The following is a 23011-nucleotide window of genomic DNA, read 5'->3' as shown; positions in this document are numbered from 1 at the left end:
TATTTATTTCCTCGATGATGTGTGGTGAACCTATGTATGAAAGTGTAATTTTTATTTGAACCCCCACACCGTTATTACTAATATCAATTAGGCCGGTTGAATAATTTTTTATACAGTTAGAATTAGATAAGTCTTCATGCACCTCTCGGCGAGTGAGTTGCCGGCGAATGTTGCCGTTCGGAATCGGCAATAAATTGCAGGCACCGGTCTAATTAGCCCTAGTGTGTAGAAAATGACCGTGGCGTGACAAAATGATCAAACGATCAAAGTCTGTATGCGGACTACCTCTGGTCCGCCGACCATAGGTTGAGAAGCACTGCTATAAAATATAATTCAATCGATATGCAACGATTGAAATTATAAGATTGAGGTCCACACACACATAAATTGTATGATAAATAACCTTTTATAATTTTGATGCGCAGTGAAAACTCTCTAAACTGTCGCATTCCATTAGGATTAATTATTTTTTCTAGCTCAAATATTTCAAGTACAACTTCGATTCTATTAAGGGACCACCTGTCAAAAGCTCATTTTTTTAGGAAAGGGAGAAGAGATGTTCTTCTTAAAGAGGTTCCACTACTGTATTCATTATTAAAATACAGAATTAATTATTTATGATTTCAAATGAATAGAAATTATCGCTTTTGTATTTTCAATGATATTTGTTCCAGAAGTTTCAGAATGTAAGTACAATAAAACCTCTCTTTCTGTGGACATCGGCGAGAAAAAAAAATATCGTCCATAAAATAGAGTTGACGTTAATCAAAGGGTTTGAAATGCATACTTTTACTATACGAGGGGAAATTATTATTTGGCCGTAAAATGGGAGTGACCGTTAAGACGGTATTTTTCTATTTTATAAAAGATATGAGGGAAAATTTAATGTGTTATTTAATGGTAGTATTCAGGTTGATATCCGTCTTCAGAAGTAGACGCGAACACAGGATCGATCTTTGGAGGGGGCAAAAAATGCTTCGGGGGGGGGATTTTCTTTGAAAAAGTTTGAGTTGCCACCCTCCAAAAAACATTTAAATTAACAGAAATCGGTTATTATAGTTTATAACGGTTTCTTTCGATATTTTAATTTTTTCACCGAAATATGACATTGTTTTTCTTCTAATTTTTGGTTCACTTGGGGGGGGGGGGAGAGGCACGGACCCCCTGAACACACCGCTACGTACACCTCTGCTTATAAGCATCGGTTTATCTAGTTCTAGAATATGTGACGTCGATTGATCCTTGGTATTTGATGGAGAATGTTTACGAAGGAGGTGGAGCTGATCCGTTTGATGAGCGTGATAATTCTTTTGCACCCCATTCCTCAAAGGCACATTTCTCAGTACAATGGAAATTTTCGGACGTGAAAATTGTTTTCTTTTTTTTTTTCCAGAAAGTATTAGATAACAAACAGATCATTGTCCCTCTCCCAAGCATTCGTTTTTGGAATTTGCAAAAAAATTTCGCATTTTTGATGCTCAAAAAACGCATTAAAATCCATTAAATGTCAGTAAATCTTTATTATCAAATTTTCAGGTCTTTTTTTCAGGAAAAAAGTAATTTACTTCATTCAATTTTTTTCAGCCAATATGATGCAGGGTATATTCACTCATTTTCACATAAAAATTTTTTCTAGAGTTTATTGACTAAAATGACCTACCAGATAATTTACATATCTATTTATTTTATTATTTATTTTATTATTTTATTATTTATTTTATTATTTTATTATTTATTTTATTATTTTATTATTTATTTTATTATTTTATTATTTATTTTATTATTTTATTATTTTATTATTTTATTATTTTATTATTTTATTATTTATTTTATTATTTTATTATTTATTTTATTATTTTATTATTTATTTTATTATTTATTTTATTATTTTATTATTTTATTATTTTATTTATTATCTCATTACATTTATACTTTTATTTTAATTTATTATAATTTTCTTCTTATTCTATCTTTCATAATCTCGAATATAAAGGGATAAAACTATATTTTTTCGATAAACTAGCATGATTAATTTTTTCCAATGACTTAGCAAAATCAGTATTAGATAACATCCAATCGGCTATTGCTATTAATTGCTTCAATTATGCTAAAGTTGAAATTTATTAAATTGGTCGCAGTAGATCTTTAGGACATGGAACCATGTTGATTGATTGATATGAGTTTATTAATTTCAGGATATATTCTCCCATGTGTAACAGGTTCAAAAAATTTTGAAAAACAAGAAATAATAGTCACCGGTCTATAGTTCGTTGGATAGAATTCATATTTTACGAATCGTATACAACGTTATCTCTTTATTTACGGAATCTTTATTTTATACACGCAAACCTGCATCCGCAAGTTGAGGTATAAGCACATAATGCTGCAGAAAACAACTTCTGGAACCAGCATTGACGATCAAAGCGGCAAATAGGGTGAAAAGTCCGAAATTCGTCATCTGCCATAAATTTGCCCCCCCCCTCTCCTTATTTCTAATTTGCATGTACAGAGCTGCTATCTTGCGAAAGTGCCAGGAAACTCTTGAGAACCACTCAATTGACTAATTGCAGTGACATGGTTGCTTTGGTCTTTTCATTTACGCTTTAACCTCTTCAAACCTGAGACAAAACTAACCATTAAACATTTTTTTTCGTTTGATTTGTGTTTATTATATGTGAAAATACCCTTTAAAATGAAAAAAATTGAAAAAAATTAATTAATTGACTTGGGTCGATGTCTTTACAATTATCATTTGTGAATCATATTAAATCCATTTAAAAACCGTTAAAAATGAAGTTACACATATGTGTACCTCCGCAACGAAGAGGCTAATATTTCAAAAATAGTTTTTGTTGCAACTTCTTACTGTGCGTAATCAACTTTGAACAGCCATATTTACACCTTATAATGAAAGTTTTTAATCAGTTTACGATTGATCATTACTTGAATATTACGTTGCACAGTCGTGTAGCTGTAGTCGTTTAGTCACGAGCAGTCACAATTTTTTATTATATATATATATATATAACTGAATAACAATAAAAATATTCACAACATCATTTTAATCATAAACCCCATATTGTATTATAGCTGAAAAGACGAAATTTGTTCTTAAATTTTCAATATTTTATATGGAATGTTAATCCAGCATTTTTACGAACATAAATTTATTGATATTCCTCATTTGGCTCTTTGAGTAGGAAATTTTTTCTTTGAAAAGTGCCAAAAATCACGATTTCTGACTATAAATATCTCGATGCATTTTTATCCAAATTTTGCGGGATAAATTTCTTTGAGTTTCATAGAAAAAGGTGCAAAATTTACTTTTTATAGATTGGAGGCGGTACATAAATTTCAATTTCTAATGATTTGGGAGGGGAGGGGGGTCGTTCAACTATCACAGATCTCTTTATTGATCATTTTTCAAATTCTTATTTAATTTAAAATGAACCATACAATTTATATTCCTTTCGGCCAATTGTATAGGTATAGGTATTGCCTATATAGAGTCCACTATTTTTGGTTATCCTCCTTTTTGTTCAAATGTTCAAAAAAACCGATTAAACTTAAAGCGTTTTTTTTTTCTATCTGCAAAAGCGTATGGAAATGATTTAATTATTACGAGATACATTGCATAGCACATGCGTCCTTGAAATACAGGTGAGGAGAACAAACAACGTGGGGCAATGGATTCTCCTCTGATGGCTACAGGACTGTCCTTCGGTGACGAGATTCGTCTGCATTTCTCATGACCGTGTAATTACGAAACACAAACTCTCCAATGAGCTTCCTAATTACTAATCACTGATTCACAACTAATTAAAGCTCGCCAAGGACGCCGGAAGCTGAAAAGGGCAAACGGGGTGGACAGAAATTCCAAAAGAAGAGCTGTTCTCTGGATTATGTCAATGTATTGTCTTGTTTTTCTCTGATGAAATGTTCAAGCCAGGGAAAAAAGGCAGGGGATTAAATTGCCTCTGATTTCATTGATCCCGGTGCCCCTAATGTTTTAGAAAATGTTCGCTGGATGTAGTATTTCCATGTCCCTGGGGGTTATTTATGTTATCGATCTACAGCAGGAGGCCACAGCCTTTTTCAGTCCGCGGGCCAGTTATGCGGTATTTCTGCCGCTCGCAGACCAAAAACGTGTATAAAAAGAGTGACCATATGACCCGTATTTTACTTGATATTCCCGTAATTCTGGCTGCCCAACTATATAAAATATCCCTTTTTTCTCTTCATTTTCAACAAGGATAAGTTGAAATTTAGAAATTAAGAAATAGAATTATATTTATGGCTTATAAATTACATTATATTAATTATGGCTGGATCGTAATTAAATATAGTGATAAGAATAAAATAAGAATTAAATATAGTGATTGTGGTCGGCTGAAGTTGGTTTTCTGTGGTTCCCAACTTCAAGGCGCAAATGCGAGCCGATCTCCCCGTTAAAAAGTCTCGCCACAGAGAGCAACAGTCCTACAACGGTAAATCATTCAACCATAACACTTCACTCATAGTTAGTAAAACTGGGGGCAGATGACAGCACTACACATAACAAGCATTACACAGAAACAAACTATACGTCAGGTTGCACTACACGTACACGCACATTCCCGCATTTACCGATTCGTTCCGCGGGGGGGTGGGGTGCATGTGTGGTGTAGCAGTAGTAGGTAGGGGCTCGGGGATCCATGATGTTCTTAAGTCAGCCGCCTCGTTGGGCAATTTGCCTGTTGTGGCGTTGTATTTGTATTTGTATAATAATGCTGAGGCACATCGGATGGTGAACAATTCGTTTCGCATATCTGTTAAGCATATGCGTTTTTTTTGTCGAATTACGTTTTGACTTGCAGTTTCCATCATTTTCCACGATTAGTGATTTTTCAGAAATTTTAGCGATAGGTGGCAACTTTACTTGCATTTTCACAATTTTCTGGCTGTGTTATTAGTAATATAATTTGCTTTTTGATCATTTTTTTTGACCGAAACTGCCACCTCTAATTGCCTTCCACAATTTCTTCAGTTGTAAATTGCATTTTTAATTGACAAATTTTCTGACCGCAAATAACCAGTTTACTTTATTTTTTCAGTTGTAATTGTCAACTTTATTTGCCTTCACAACTGTAACCCGTATTTTTGTATAAGAGATATGGTCAGCCTAGGTATTTATCTTGGTGTGCACATTCTTTTCTGCTGGAGAAACTTCCTAGCCCCGCAAATTTTGCGGGCCGCAGGTTGTGCACCTCTGATCACTAGGGTGATTCCATAATTCCCTTGCCGCATTTTACTGACGAACCGTTGATCCCAGTGTAGAACTCAGATATACGCCATACACGTTGCAAGGGGATGAGTTCTAGACGCTATTTGTATAGTATGCCTCTAGTATCAGTAAAAGGCGGCAAAGAGAGTTGGATTGCCCTGCATACGCCAACAGTATCTTAACTAGCTAGAGAGCTTACCCTCCACGTACAAGAGATACATTTTTTGGCTATTTTTCGATTTGACTGTTACGCCGCTGTTTATAATATTGTTACGAAATTAATGTATATGGTCATTATTCATCATGCATTATATCATTTTTCAACTGTAAATAAAGATTAATGTAATTCTCTGTATATCTCGCCTAATTCACGACAAACTTGGCAGGTTTAGTGACAGCGATGCCATATCGCCAAGGGAAGTGTAAAGATATCGCCAGAATTGTAGAGATTCTTCTGGCAAATTTATTTAATTCATATAGTGATGCTTCCGCGGAACTAGCAATTTGCAGAATTTCATTCTGAAGACGAGAGCTTATTTGTAGGCCATTCTCTATTTGTCGGTCCCATTCCGTCGAAATAGCTGCTTGTGGATACGTGTATATAGCTGTTCTGTAAAATACATTTGTGCTGTCCCAGACAGATGGCGCATTTTTATTCGACTATTTCGGATAAATTTGTTTCGACGTAAGAAAAACGTAAAAATTTCACCAGTGAGCAATTTTCATCGGCTACAGTATGAAATTTTTCCCCCATCATAACTTTTGGCAGTTCAACTATTACAAAATATTTCTACCCTCTTTGCTGATACTTTTCATGTTTTACTTGAATTTTTAAAATGAACTTTAGAATAGAATTTTAATTGCTTTTGGACAACATTTGGGGAACCATTCGCAGTATATTCTGCAAAGATTACACGTAATGTGTTAAAGTGCATTAAGAATTATGTATTTTTCCCTTTGCTGTTTTCCTTAGGCGTTAGTTCTTCTTTATTGTGTTTATTATGCATAACATAAGATTTCAAAAAAATTACATCATTTCCATGTTCCCATAAAACTATCAGAGTGTAACAACGTTTTGCCGACGCAAAACTTGAAATAATATTTATGTTTAAAGAAAACTTGACAAAAGGAGGAACCCATCGTAATGCCTTGTGGGACCCCGTGTAGAGATGACCCCCTAAGGGATGAAACCATCTATGGATATTAAAAAGTAATATTAGGTGGTTTATAATGAGTCATTTTATCACATTTAGGGTTACTTTAGGGAGTAAATGTCATTCATATCTTTTTATGCGTATTTTTCATGGTTTCTTTTTCTTTTTTTATGGCATTTATCTAGTTGAACGATTTAACTCTTGTGGCGTTGTATTCGTATTTCAAAATGGAAGCGTTCGGCAGAACAACGATCTATGTCGTTGTTTTCAATCTTTAAAGGAGACACATTAAAAGTCATCGCTGATTTAAGGGAACATCTATTATGTATGAATTGCAGGTGTGTAAAAGTACATAGCAATTACAACCGTTGGTTTCTGCAGGAATTTACTTTGAGGACGGGTAAGGGAAGCTATATGGAACGTTATTCAGTAAAATAACTGATTTAAAAAAAAATGCAAGATAAGCCGTTATCAGGCCGAAAGCTTCAATTATTCAATTCCAAGCTAATCCTAATTTTCTCTGAGTGGGATCCATAATTGTATTAACGTAAATAAATAATCCTAAAAGTAGACATGTCAAAATCGGCACGTCGGTCTTCAGTCTTTATATATAGGTAACATTTTCTTAACAATAAATCGTAAACACATAAAGGTACATTATTGTTTTTAAGATTATTAAATTTCTTAGATTATATATTTTTGTCTGGGAAGACTGTTTACATTAACTTGAATGTCTTCAGGGTTCCAGGCTGAAAATCTGAGGAGGGGAGGGGGGGTTGTATAATTTTAACATTAGGTAAACTGTCCGTGAAGACACACGCATAAAGAATACGTAGACCTTATTTCTTGCGGTATAAATGTTTTTTTTTGCTCATCTCTGCGTAAAGATAAGTGAGCAGCTTCTCTATCTTCTCTTAAGCGATGAATCTTCCAGATACGTTGGAAAACGTCCAAACCACCGAAAAAGAGTTTCGTTCCATATAATGAATATCCGCGGAAAAACGGTTTACCGGAGGTTAGAGTAAATCTCTTTGACCCATTTTCTTTTTTCTTCTTCCTGTCGTTGTATGTAAAGCCTAAGGTCATATTGAAAATAAAAATGATACCTCTCTGTTATGTTGAGCCCAGACGACAGAAAAATGAACTCCTATGTGATAGAGCGTCTGTAGTGGCAGGCATGTTGAACTCGGCTATAACGACCTCGGTTGTAACAGCACCTTGGTTAAAACGTCAGTATAATTAGTGGTTGTGATTTCAATGAAAACGCAATGACCTTGGATATAACGACACTGATGATAATCTGATAAGCATTTGTCACGTTTTTATACACACGCAACAATTCGTAATTTTGCTCTTTTTTGACGTGAATACGTCTTAGATCATCTGACGATACTAGGTTCATTCGCAGAAGGTTGCACAACGAAATAATTTAAACGCTCACATCTGAGCGGGTGTTCGGAATAAATCAGTGTTTGTGGTGTCTGCGGTTAGGTCTCGTTAAGGCAAATTCAATGATGCCACTCTGGTTTTAGTATCTCTACCGGTCCGGACACCGGACCGCTTTCGTCCCGAAATTGTTTTACGCTACATCTCGAAATGTTCGCAACGCAAATAAAAAACAATGGCGTCGTCTGATAGATATTCTGAAGAAAAATCCAATCAATGATACCACTCTGGCTTTAATACCTCTTCTCGGCTTGCCACCAGATCCGCGGCTCGTATTGGTAACGAAATTGTTTTACGCTATATCTCAGGAGGTCCGTAATGCAAAAAAAATAAAAAAAAGACGGTGGTATATAATTACCTTGATATTCCAAAGAAAAATCCGATGGTACCCTACGGATTTTAATATGTCTTCCGGTGTGGACACCGGACATGTGGGCCACATTCGTAACGGAATTGTTTTGCGCTATACCACGAGAAGTTCACACCGTAAATGGACAACATTGGTATCGCCTATTAGCTATTCCAAGGATAAATTCGATTATACCAATTTTATTATGTCAGTACCCACCATGCAAACGTAGGTAAAGAACGTATTCACGTCAAATCGTGCAGCCGTGTGTATGACACAGCCCCTACCCCAATTCTTTTTGTTTCAAAAAGCCCCTTTTCAACGAAGCTTGAAAAGGGAATTTTCAGTTCATAACGGGTACTAAAATCGGGGATGATAATAATTTGAATAATTTATAGATAGTATAATTATAACTATAAATATCAATATTAATCTCACATATTTACCGCGTTTTCAGTGCCGCCTTAACGTATGGTCTCACCCGGGCACGACCCGGTGGCCTCGTGAAAATGAGACTTAGTTGAATTTTTGACAGTGAGTATGTAAATTGTGGGTAGCAGGTATTTATAGCCAAGTGAAAGAGTTCCCATAAGAAGTCTCTTTGCCCGGGTGACTGTGGTGCCGTGAAACGGCCCGACATTTTTTTTCTTCATGAAATACATTTTAAATCACTGCAGACACTGTAGGACCGTATTTCTTGCCAAGAAGTTAGTTCATAAGAAATAATTTAGTGGTTTTGTTGACAATTGGCCGCCAAATTTTGCATATATACCAAACAGGACCCGGATTGAACGATAGGTTTCTTTAAAAGTATGTCAGATCTGGGAAATGCCCTAAATTAGCAAAACTATCGGGCAACAATTATTTCTGGGCCTCAGTAACAACTTTTGGAATGTTTACTTTGCTTACCGTGGTTCCTCAACTATGTGTTTCAGACATGTATATGCCTTCATAATGATTTGTCACTTCTTTAATGCTCCCAGTAATTGAAGATAACCCGAGCAGTGCCGGGTATTTTAGCTAGTATAAATATATAAATGCTACGGTAAATGTGATAAATTGGTTATTATATGCATACTTACCTATCGTGTTGATAAGTTTGTTAAATACTAAAAAATATTACTTTTACCGGCAATTATGCATAATAACCAAGTGTCATTATTAAATTTGATAAATACTTTATCTGTGATTATGCATAATAACCAATTGTAATATGTATAATCACAGATAAAGTCGGTAAATTTGTGATTAAGCATAATGCCCTAGTGTAATTTGTGAATTTAATAAATATACGGACCTTACAAAATTAAGGACATAAAGTTCCTTGAAAAGCCATAGAGGTTATTACGAGAGGCTTCAGTTTGTGGGTTTGCGCTCATTGGAATGACATAGAATCGCCGCAGATCTGAAGATGGGCTACAAACTAGTCCACCAGATGTTTTATCTACCATCGGGCGAACCTTTCTTCGAGATCATAGACAGGTGCGTTAACCTACGTAGGCATCGCTTCCAAATAAGAAAATTAATGGCCAGAAGAGATTGCTTTTTCCACGAATACAGATGCCGTGCGGCGAGAATATGGAACAGTCTGCCATCGGAACTTGTATGTGCCTCCTACGCAAGATTCGCTTCCGCTATTGAGGATTTCGACCTGACTCCGTATAGCGAAGTGCTTTCTCTTCTCTGACTATTATTTCCAATTTATTGATTCATTATTCATTATTATTACTTTTCCAGTGTAAGTATATTTCATGACTTCTGGGTTATTGTAAATAAAAATGTAAAAAACTCCACATGGGCCTAATATGTTTGATGAATATAGTCTGACCCCAATATAACGATAACAGATTTTGCGATCGTACCCCTATGTGATGCAATACACGTATGGGTTATAATGTATAGTATATCATATAGTACGATTTATCATGCTTACCAACGACGCGACGCTTGGGTATTATGCATAATCACCGTTATAAGTGATTAATTTATGTAAATATATAAATTTACCGATGAGACGCTTTCGTACTATACATAATAGCCGCTGAAAGTGATAAATTTCAGGAAATTTATACATATGCTTGTAAGCATAATAACCAGTTATTATGTATAATAGCCGTATTTATCACATTTACCGTAGCATATATGATTGATTTCGGTGCATGTGTCTGTCTATGTATGTTTTCTACACAAATCTCCAATTTTAGACCTATCGTTGCCAAATTTTGCAAACAAACCAAACTTGACATAGACGATAGGCTACTTTAAAGGTTCGTCAGAGCAGGGCAAAATACGGTCCGACAACAATGGTTCTTGGGCCACAACAATGACTTTTGTAATGTTTACTCTGGTTACCGTGGTTCCCTATCAACGCGTTTCTGCCATGTATAAGCCTTTATAATGGTTTGTCACTTCTTTAATGGTGCCAGTATATGGGAAAAATCCGAAAAGCACTAGGTATTATAGCAAGTTATTATTATGATCACGATTACTCTCTTATCTAACTCTTCAGTCTGGTACCCAATCCTCTTACGTATGAGATGAAGCAAATATTATGATATGCCGCGATGATGACCGTGTTATGATGAATATATGGGGGATAAGAGAGAGATTGACGTTGTTGTGATAGATCGATTGATGAACCCACAGACCATAAATTGGATGCGAACGGTCGTGTGATTCCTTAGAGGCATTTGCTTCAGAGCCGAGACACCGCCCACAGGGATATTATGGCTAGTTCCGTTGTGGTGACTAAAATCGATGTTGAGATTGATACGCTATGAACTTCGCTATACGTGAGACGCTATAAATTATGCATTCGTTACACATCAGCGCAGACCTATGCGTCTGGTTTGAGCTGCAATTCGGTAATTGAAAATGGCTCGGAAACGATTATCATTCGGACATTTTGTTAGATGTACTGAAATCGATACTGAAACGGAATAAAAGAAAAATCGTCTGAAAGACTGTATATTGTCTGGCGTTATTGTTTGATGACGTCACACGATCCAATAACTGCAATTTTTTACACTTCTCGGTCCTATAATAATAATAATAATAATAATCTAATAATAATCATCAATACTGCTACCTAAAAAGTTCAATAAATATACGAAGGGTTCGCAAAATTGTTCAGCAAATACTGTTTTTCATCTCCCACTACTTCCCCCCCCCCAGAGAGAGCAAATAACATTAAAAAAAATGGCGCCTAATTCATTATCACTAATACATGCAAGTTGATTGCACAGTGGTCACCAAGATTATGTTATAGAAAACGCAACAGCCGTAGTGGATAGGCGTTCGACTTCGCGTTGCTTTATTTAATCAAAATAATGGCATACAAAAAATACAAATATGCAAACAAATGTATACAAATATAGAAATATATGCAAATATAGAAATATATGCAAATATAAACAAGAAGTTGTCATATTATGGCACATTTTGCTTTAACTCGTTACATTATGTCAGTGTACAAAATCTCTAACCCACATCTCTACGCTAGTACTGAATGAATGAACGCCAGGGTCTCTGCCACCGGACTTATCCCGTTGCCGAGATCTCTTCCAGCCCAGCTTCGTGGCAGAGTCCGGAACAAAGTGAGTGCACCTAACAGTCTGAGTGTGTAGCTAGTGTTGTGTATGATATTTCAGTGCTGCCATCTATACTTCAAATTGTGAGTGAAGTGTAATGATTGAATATTTGTAACGTTGTAGGCCTGTTGCTCTCTGTGGCGAGACTTTTTAACGGGGAGATCGGCTCGCATTCGCGCCTTGAAGTTGGGAACCACAGAAAACCAACTTCAGCCGACCACCACTGTGGGGTTCGAACGAGGATCCTCGCATCGCGAGTCCGTCACTATAACCACTCGACGACCACAGCGGCTCTACGCTAGTACTGTGATTCTACAACTGCACCAAACACCACCTCTGGCCATATCGCTATATTGCAATTTAGTACTGTGATTCTAATGCCCAGTCTAAAGAATTCGTTAATACAAGGAAATTTGGTGCATCAGGTTGTATAAGGTTCGGCAATATATATTATTAGAAAGCTGGTTTCTAAGTTTGCGCACATAAGCACTGTTATCTAGCATCTTTTGAAACCAAGCGGACGATATTTCGAATCATGTTTACAAAGTATGCACATTTTGTTTCATGAGTTGGAAATGAGTATGAAACCCCAGACACCATTTTCAGCTGTATCATCCTGAAGGATCAGCTCCCGACCCCACATTCTGGAAAGCCAAGTCTGTGCGGTCACTGCTGTCGAAACCAGTCCACAGAATTCTAATACAGTCAATATAGAGTACTTATCGGTATACAAAAGTATCGGGATGTCGTCATAGATACGTACGCATTCTTTTTTTTCAACTGAAATTGTTGCTCAATGTGCAATATTTCAATTCACGTAGGCGAATAACGCATGTTTCAGATTTTCGAGAATGAAATAGTACGAGGAACAGACTGTCTTAAGAGAACGGAAACGCTGAAAATGACCAGTACTTTGCTATAACCAAACACATCAATACAGTCGGACCCGCCTATAAGGAACACGGGTATTACTACTTTCCATATATAACGAAGTTTTTCCTTGTCCCACGAATTCCGTATTGTATCTCTATGTTATTTCGATTGCTTATAACGAGCACCGATTTCAGCAAAGTACGCTTATAACGAATTTTCGGCTGGTTTTCAAATACGAATTGTCACAAACTTCTTTGTTATCTTATCTAAAAATCTTCTTATCTGTAAATTTACATTTCACAATCAGCCCTTTTCCTTAGAAAAAAATCTATTTCAGTGTTTTTGAGTTATTGTAAAAATGATGACATCCCCTTCGCTTCACTTTTGTTTTACTTTTTCTGTTAAATCCTTAGAGGCGGCATAGAGAGAGCCTCCTATACCAAGTTAAATTCTACAAAAAATTTTAGGAAGGCTATTAAGGTTATTGTTGTTTCGAAGAATCGAACCCTCAAAACAAATTTTATGCACATTTGCCCATTTTTCGCTAGATTCGAACGCATGTTGTGGTCGAGTTATCGCGTGTTAGAGTTAATTTTGAGGATGTCCGAATGCAAAACACTAACCACTATTTCTTCATTAACTATAACACTATTGCTTCGAAAATCGAAGCTATATAGCTGGTTGATAGCGAAAAATTGCAAAAAAAAAAAAAAAACGTGAGGTGTCGAAAAAAAATTCGAGGTTTAACACAGTTCGTTATCAACAATTTGGAACAAAGAGGAATTGAAGGGAACGTTGTTGGATGGTTCAAGAAGAGATTCAGAAAAAGAGCTCATATTGATGTGGAAGCATTTGTTTTTCAATGGTTCGAAAAAAAGGCAGGTGAAAATGTGACCCTTCCTTTGTCAAAATGAAAGACATTGAATCTTACATAATTATTAGGGAAAGATTATATCAGTGCAAAACCTTACATAATCATTTAAATTGAAAAAAAAAAGCGATTGACAAATATTTTTGTTCAATTACGTAAGGTTTAAATTCAATGTTAATCTTTTTTTTCCTAAATATACATTAGTTTGATCTTTATTTATTTTAAGAATGTTTATCATATTGAAAAATGTTTACCGTGTATGTAAATTACGCTTCATTTCGCTTAGACGCATCATTTTCGAAACCGGTACGGGTATAACGAAGTTCGCGTATAACGAATATTTCCGCTGTTTTTTTCAGACTTCGTTATACGCTGGTCTGACTGTATAACCTTCAAACGGACTGCCTGTTACATAATCAGAAACCAACAACCTCAGCGCTAAAATCGTTATTAAGCTCGCTAATTATTACACTCTAGGTTTCTTCCCATATTATGGAATGTCCCTTCAGTTTATACATCTAAATACGTATCATCAGCGTAATAACTGGTTCGCTTCGCTAATGATATTGGTTTGCTTAAACAAGCCGTTTACATGGTTCATTGGAGTAAGTTCGACGCATATATACAAGCATACGTAGAGAGGGATGGAGTAGCACTCCTGGGAGCACGGCCGTTGCCTCATTGATGGATTCTAACGAAGCGATTCTTGAAACTCAGCCTCTAGTATCTATCTATAGATATACGCTTCGCGTTACGGCCTTATACTAGATTTACGTGTACCGTATATATACAGCGCAATAACATGAGATAGAAGGGATATCACAGTGGCTTTTTCTAAGCCTCGAAAATCTCCTTTCGCATGAATATGCGTTATTCTTACCATTTCATCAAACTGATGCTGGGAAAAAAAACAATAAATAGTACAAATTTCCAAGAAATTGAGCCCATGGTTTTGGTCAATTTCTTGGTCTGGAATGTATCCACTGCTTTTCGTATGCTCTAAGCCAGTATTACACTTTCTAAAAAGACCAGTAAAATGTTTGAAACAATTCGACGGGCCACTCCTGTCCCGCATTAAGGACATACAGGACATACCTGTAATTTCCGTTTTTTTGCATTTGTCCCGTTTTTTCTACGGTACTTATTTCAGTTTACAATAATTACTATAGCCGTAACACACACTCACAGCCGGTGGCGTCGAATGTGTTTCAAACCAGTGTGTCCTCGTCAATCAATTCTGGTGTGCTCGCACCGTGTCACAAATTACCGTTGGTGCTCGAGCACCCACGGCTCCGACTCCACTGCGCACAGCGGTTTCATAATAAAAATTATATTATGATAATTATGGCAAAAGTTATATATATCCATGCCATATGTTTGTCAAGTTTAACGTTTTTTCCGTACTTTTTCAGCACTTTTAATTACGATCGGTGATTGTGCATATTTTTCGTTGACAATTGCCGATGTCCCGTATTTCACGGATTATTATTTCACACTAGAACGAACTTAGCAGTCATTTTGACGGTTTTTGATTTTGAAAACGCTATAACCTCGACAGTATTCAACGTACACACTCCATTTTTGGTGACTTTTCATTATTTTTTGTACTTGTTTCTGTGTACAAAAATTTGAAATTATTGAAGGTTTTGTTCGGGAGATATCGACGTGCTTATACCTATAACGGCCGAGAGCAGTCAGTTTGATTGTAAATGGTATATGTTTTCCCCTTGTGGTGAGCGTTAATGTAAACTTTTGTTTTTAGGTTTATTCCCTATCATTCCCTGATGGCACACACAACACAACATATATTCAGGAGCAACATATCAATAAGAAAAAATAAATGAAATAATGCTATTTGTTTTTCACATCGATTTACTGGGTAATCTAAAATATCTATTGGCCGGGACAGTGTACTTATCAAAGTTGAGGAATGTTTTGTTTTTTATTCCGTTCGTTCACCTGGCAAGCTAAGTATTTGTTTTGGTTTGACATTTCATACCTCTTCATGCCACCATCTACCTTACTTTGAAAGCTTCCTAGAAACCATAGTCTCATTCACATACACATTACAGTGTGTAGACGCGTGTGGCTCTTTGAAGAAGGATGTGTTAGAACAAAATAGTCTAATTTTATCAGTGCTCAATGTTATTTCGGACAATAAATCCGAGTCTGAGATACCAACTCTGACATCGAAAATCATGATTTTCTACAATATTTACCCGAAAGAGAAAGTAGTGATTCCGGAAGATACTGGTCTGAATCAGATAATACTGACGAAAAAAAAAGACAAAAATGTATCTTTTTTTTTTAATTGCACATTCTTCATAAGCTAATTTGTAATATGAAATTTTAATAGTGCCCAAGTTTTTCCTCGATAGTGCAAATTTACAGTGACGTAACGGTATATGTTAGCTATAGCGTACGCAAACAACTAAATAAAGTGAATAAAAAAGACCGTGATATACAACATGTAAAAAGGCGTATATCATTAACATGTAGCAATGTACGATGTGATGTAAATGCAATGTTTAGCTGTCTTTTTTCCTGGTAAATCTTGTCTACAGTTGCCCTCCAATTTTACATATTTAAAGTTGGAAACTCATTTTCTGGACACCCTGTCTGCTTGAGAAAACGCAAATTTCTTCAGAATTAACAAACTGGCCATATGGGATAATGCTTGTTATTTTTCATTGTAAAAATGTGGTGTTATTAAATATATATCGCTAAAAAGAAGTAGCAGTCAAAATGACTTCTAGCGGCCCTTTTAGTGTTAAGACCCCAGTTTACCGAATTTCATTCTTCTGAACGAATTGTGGTCATGAGATCATTTGAATATTTGAATATTTTTCGTGGAATACATTTATGCAGCAATTTTAGCAGTAATTAGCAAATTGCATTCAGAGCAATAAATTGCGGTTTTCGAAAAAATTTACCGAGAGATATCCCAGTATTTAAGATTGTAATTTCCTACATATTCCTCGATGATGTATGGTGAACGCAAGTATGGAGATATAACTTTATTTGAGCTCATATGGATGTTACTAAAATCAGTTACAACAGATTAATAATTTTATCAAATCTGCGTACGGACCATAGCTTTGAGAAAAATAATATTTAATCTTGACAGGTTATACAGGGTCATTATTCCGTACGTTACAACTGTTAGAACGGTTGCACGCTGGAATAACTTCACAAGGCTGGCGTCCGTGCCTTGTATTTACTTTGACGCAGATTTGTATACGGTTTCTTTTTCTTCCCCAGGTTACATTTGCATGCATGGTGTTCTTTCTCTCCCGATAAATTTCAACAGGAATGCCCTTCTAACGTTTGCGGAGCGGCCGTTTCGAAACGCGCTTGCGCGTTTGCGTTTCATATTACACCATGCATTCTTTGATGATAATTGTTTGTATTGGTGAGTACTATCACCTCTTAAAGTAGTGTTTCCCAACCGGTGTGTCACGGTACCCTAGGTTGCCGCGAGATATTATGGAGATAAACAAAAAAACATATGACAGTCCATTTAAGATCTTAAAACTCTTGTTCTTAAGTGGAATTAATTGCTCTGATGGAGTCGGTGTAGTCACTACGGTGAAAGAGACTCCAAGTCTCTGAAACTCCTATGACTATGGTCCGCTATTCGCCACTTAACAAAGCCGTTTTTTGTGAGGAATGTACGCAATATAGGATAGACTATATCATTTCCATTTGAACAAATAACGAAACACGACGCATCAGGCAGCACGGATTAATTATGTACTTTTTCTTTTAAATCACATATTGTTGACGTACTTTGTGTGCTTCCGTGCACCGAGAGAGAAAAACACTCAACATCGCCGGCAGCATGAACATTTTAGGGAGCGAATTTTCTCAGAGGATATTTTCTAAAACACCCCTTGACAAGACAAAACTATATCAAAATAACTGGGCACAGGTCCTGGAGGGAATTGTTAGACGTTTTAATTTAATGTTTGCGGAGAAATAAGAGGGAGAAGAAAAAAAATCGAAATAGAAAAGGGGGAAACTTAATGGAACGATCAAAGATTTGGAGATTCTCCCCTCACCAAGGACCCCTGAAAAACAAACATTTCCTTATATGACTTGATGGCCATCTCCTTCACTCTCTTATGACTCTTTGTAACTCTATCACTGCCTCTTAATCTAGGGCCTCAAGACAACAGTACCATGTGCAAATACTGTCTCAGGCATTTAATTTCTATAGAATAGCTTTTCTTTTCAACTATTATTATTATTATTATATGAGTTAATACAATTAAAAATATAAGCATATGCTTAATTATGCAAGTTATCCCGTGGTACAAATTAACCCAACATCCCATGAAGCCAATCTATTCAATATAATATTATTTTCTTTTCTCTATAATTAAAACTAATTTGATAAGTTAATGTAATGCTATGATGAATTTGACAATTGAACGTAACAGCTTCTAGCCACGTGGTATGTTATAGGCTGAGATGCGTTTTTATTCGCGTAATGTTACCATGTTTAAATAAAATTCTTGCTAAACCATCTCACTGCTTACAAATTGACACACAACGTAAAAGATGATAGCATCTTCAACGTCGAAAGAGTTCGCCAACCTGAACGCGAGGTGAAAGTTCATTCTTAGCTTCGTCAACAGGAAAGTATTTGGTGTTAATTTTTCAACCTGAAAAATATCGCATCGTGCGTCTGAAAGTTGTCCGTTCAATCGGAAAGTTTTTCGTTCAATCAACCACAAAAGTGTTTCTTTAATCAACCACAAAAGTGTTTCTTTAATCAACCACAAAAGTGTTTCTTTAATCAACCACAAAAGTGTTTCTTTAATCAACCACAAAAGTGTTTCTTTAATCAACCACAAAAGTGTTTCTTTAATCAACCACAAAAGTGTTTCTTTAATCAACCACAAAAGTGTTTCTTTAATCAACCACAAAAGTGTTTCTTTAATAAACCGCAAAAGTGTTTCGTTCAATCAACCACAAAAGTATTCCGTTTAATCAACCACAAAAGTATTCCGTTTAATCAATCGCAAAAAAGTTCCATTTAATCAATCGCAAAAGTGTTCCGTTCAATCAATCGCGAAAGTGTTCCGTTCAATCAATCGCGAAAGTGTTCCGTTCAATCAATCGCAAAAGTGTTTCATTCAATCAACCATAAAAGTGTTTCGTTCAATCAACCATAAAAGTGTTTCGTTCAATCAACCAGAAAAGTATTCCGTTTAATCAATAGCAAAAAAAGTTCCATTTAACCAATCGCAAAAGTGTTCCGTTCAATCAACCAGAAAAGTATTCCGTTTAATCAATCGCAAAAAAAGTTCCATTTAACCAATTGCAAAAGTGTTCCGTTCAATCAATCAAAAGTGTTCCGTTCAATCAATCAAAAGTGTTCCGTTCAATCAATCAGAAGTGTTCCGTTCAATCAACCATAAAAGTGTTTCGTTCAATCAATCAGAAAAGTGTTTCGTTCAATCAATCAGAAAAGTATTCCGTTTAATCAATAGCAAAGAAGTTCCATTTAATCAATCGCAAAAGTGTTCCGTTCAATCAATCAAAAGTGTTCCGTTCAATCAATCAGAAGTGTTCCGTTCAATCAACCATAAAAGTGTTTCGTTCAATCAATCAGAAAAGTGTTTCGTTCAATCAACCAGAAAAGTATTCCGTTTAATCAATCGCAAAAAAAGTTCCATTTAACCAATCGCAAAAGTGTTCCGTTCAATCAATCAAAAGTGTTCCGTTCAATCAATCAGAAGTGTTCCGTTCAATCAACTATAAAAGTGTTTCGTTCAATCAATCAGAAAAGTGTTTCGTTCAATCAATCAGAAAAGTATTCCGTTTAATCAATAGCAAAAAAGTTCCATTTAATCAATCGCAAAAGTGTTCCGTTCAATCAATCAAAAGTGTTCCATTTAATCAATCGCAAAAGTGTTCCGTTCAATCAATCAAAAGTGTTCCGTTCAATCAACCAGAAAAGTATTCCGTTTAATCAATCGCAAAAGTGTTCCGTTCAATCAATCGCAAAAGTGTTCCGTTCAATCAATCAAAAGTGTTCCGTTCAATCAATCGCAAAAAATTTCAGTTCAATTAAATATTTATAAACATTTGGCTGGCTGTGTTTTGGGAAAAAAAAGAAATTAGTTAAGGAAAACAATTTCAAGAAAAACAGGGGAAGAAGAACATTCGTTCCATCAAGAAAGCGGGCAAGTCCAGGATTACAAACAGGAGAAGAGAGCCGGCCTTCCTCTTATAAAGGCTCTAATTAGTGCAGCAGAAGCAGCCATTTCTCCAGTCACAGCGTGGAAGGTGTGTAGGTGTGTTCCGTAATTATTGGAAGTTGCATGGAAAAAAAAAAGGGAAGAAAAAGGAAAGTCTGAGGAGTCTGTCCTGGAGGCTGTTGGCCTAATTATCTTTTGTTTGCAAGAGGAAAAAACAAATTAAAAAATCGATCTTTTTTTTTAATCTTTAGGCTCCATCTTGCAGTTTAAGTGCGTAATTCACATGTTGTTCACCAGGTGGATAAAATGAGACACTTTTCTCACGAGGACTTCGATTTCTTCTCTTCAAACACTGGAACAGATTAAAGATTTTTTTTTTCCCTCAAAAACTGCTGCAATTATTTTTCCCTTCCTTTTATTCTGTTTTTTTCTTCTCAGGTACCTCCAGATGTCTTTTTTCTTCGTCAGGTGATGCGTCCGTTAACCGAAGTTTCATGTCCTGATTGTGCTGAGATGTTTCAAGCAGATCCCGACGGTATTATTTTCGAAGAACGACAGTTTGTAACTGCGATTCTAAGAATTCCCTCCGTAGAGGCTTCTCAAATTTTCAAATTCTCGCTAGCTTTTCCCTTAGATCCTAAAGTCTTTCACTTGTCCTATTATACAAACACAATGGCAAATTGCGTTATAAAGGAATTCCAGGTTTTTGCATTGTTCCTATGAAAACTTATGTGGGGGACTAGAAAAGTGTTTGTGGAAACGAGATTTTCGCTATAGCGCTATTCGTTAAAACGGGATTGGACTCTATAACCAAAATACAGCGTCCCAATTTAAAAGTATATTCACGAAAGAAAAATATTTGTAATTAATACTATAAAATGCACTGCCCATAAAAAAAAGATTATGTGTGTGATTGTCATTCTCTAAGTGTGGATTGCTTCTCGGTTTATCCCACTGTGTTTATCGTACTTCTTCTTAAACGTACCAATTGGATTAGAATTTACTCCCCGGGAAAAACTATTCTATTTATTCAGAGCCAAAAATTTGCATATTTTGTGTGAATCCAACTGTTTGCATATTCAAAGCGAGTATAAGTTCCATAGCCTTCGATTTGCACATTTTGAGAGAATTCGACTACTTGAATTTTTGCGTGAGTGTGCTTATTTGTATATTTTGCGCGAGTGTATGTATTTGCATAGCATGCGGAGTCAAGTTATTTGTATTTTCTGTGGGGACTAGTTATTTGCATACTTTGTGAGGTCTAGTTATTAGAGCACAGTCTGAGCAAGTGAACTTATTTGCTTGTAAGTCTAATTATTTGCATATTCTTCCCGCTTCCAATTTTTTGTGTATTTTGCGTTAGTCTAATTATAGGCATACTTTACCCGCGTATAGTTATTTGCATATTCTGTGCGAATATAGCTATTCGCATATTCTGCACTGGTATGTTATTTGGATATTTAATGTGTGATTATGTCACTCTCCGCTACCAATACGAACATTTTTAACAGCTGACTAATGCGAAGAGAGATATATATTTAGGAAAGAGAGAAAATTCAAGTTCCCATGCGGGGAATCGAACCCACATCCTATCAATTGCCGGGTGAGTGTTCTAGATCACTAGAATACACAGGGCAACGAATATCTCGATCTTTCCTTGGAGCTCGTATGCACTGAACGGACCGTACGAGGACGTTCGGGCCTAATTCAGGCCATAGCTCACAATTGCTGACACTGCCACCGGATGGCAACTTATCCGAGGATGATGGCTCTCTCTGCTCTCCATATGAAGGTTTTTAACAGCTGGCTGATGCGAAGATGTATTTAGGACAGAGAGAATGGGCCAGAGTGAGCTTTGGCTTGAATTAGGTCCGACCGTCCATATACGGTTCCATTCAGTGCATACGAGCTCCAAAGGAAAGATCGACATATTTATTGCCTGTGTAGTCTAGTGGTATAGGGCACTCACCCGGCAAGTGAGAGGACATGGGTTCGATTCCTCGCATGGGCACTTGAATTTTCTCTTTCCCGAATTAATTTTCTCATCAGCTAGGTGTTAAAAAACTTCGTATTTGGATATTCTGCGCGAGTTTAATAATTTGCGTAATTTGCTCTAATCGAATGGTTTGCATATTCTAAGTGACTCTAATTATTTACATATTCTGCGGCAATATAATTAATTGCATATTGCGCTAGTTCAATTATTTGCATATTCTACGTAACTCTAATCATCTGCTTATTCTCCGCGAGTGAAGATATTTTTATATTTTCTGCGAGTCTATTTGCATATTCTGCGCGAGTTTATTTGCATATTCTGCGCGAGTCTAATTTTTTGCGTATTCTTTGAGTGTGTAATCATGTGCATATTCTGTGAGTGTGCAATTATGTGCATATTCTGCTCGAGTACATCTATGTGCGTATTCTGCTCGAGTACATCTATGTGCGTATTCTGCTCGAGTACATCTATGTGCGTATTCTGCTCGAGTACATCTATGTGCGTATTCTGCTCGAGTACATCTATGTGCGTATTCTGCTCGAGTACATCTATGTGCGTATTCTGCTCGAGTACATCTATGTGCGTATTCTGCTCGAGTACATCTATGTGCGTATTCTGCGCGAGTCTAATTATTTGCAAATTCTGCGTTTGTGTAATAATTTAGCACAGCGGTTCTCAACCGATGCTCCGCGGATCACTTGGGGCTCCTTGTGCACTCTCCAGTGGCTCCGCGAATTATAAATTTAATTTAAAATTTGAAAAAATTATTATAAATATTTTTAAATAGTAAAAATAGATAGTATAGTTACTTTTTGATGAATAATTAAAAAATTGGTCTACGGGGCTCCCCGCCATAGAATTTATTTTACTAAAAAGGGCTCCGCGAGTCAAAAAAAGGTGGAGAACCGCTGATTTTACATATTCCAACGTTCTTACTTTCGAATTTTCGCGTCCATCCGAACAACTCTCCTTCGTGTTGAAATTTCAAATCACCATGCAATATCACGTTATATAGGAATCGAAAGCAGTTAAGAAGGCGCTTCGGCAATTCAAAGTCACTCTAAGAATCCAAACGGAAAGAAGAGTATTTCTGAAAATTTCAGTTTGCGAAAGAGTCGATGAAAGTTTCTCCTCCGTCTCCATCTCTATCTAGAGAGAGAGAGAGGGCTTAGAATGCAAAAAGGTAAAACGATTTTAAATAAAGTTAGCGGTGAAGAAGCTTAACACGAAAACTAACAACTGTTCGTTCGCCGAACAGAG

General features: G+C 36.1%; 1 protein-coding gene across 2 annotated transcripts in view; it reads left to right on the top strand.

Moving 5' to 3' along the window:
* LOC149072058 (neurotrimin-like) overlaps positions 1 to 23011 on the top strand; it is a 147235-nt gene that overhangs the window by 1461 nt on the left and 122763 nt on the right. The window lies entirely within an intron of this gene.

The sequence above is a fragment of the Pholcus phalangioides genome, unplaced genomic scaffold (genome assembly GCF_987345545.1).
Source record: "Pholcus phalangioides strain wild (caught in Gottingen) unplaced genomic scaffold, Ppha-v1.0 ptg000018l_1, whole genome shotgun sequence".
Taxonomy (NCBI): Eukaryota; Metazoa; Arthropoda; class Arachnida; order Araneae; family Pholcidae; genus Pholcus; species Pholcus phalangioides.
The sequence above is the reverse complement of the archived record's forward strand: the minus strand, read 5'-3'. Positions and strand labels throughout refer to the sequence as shown.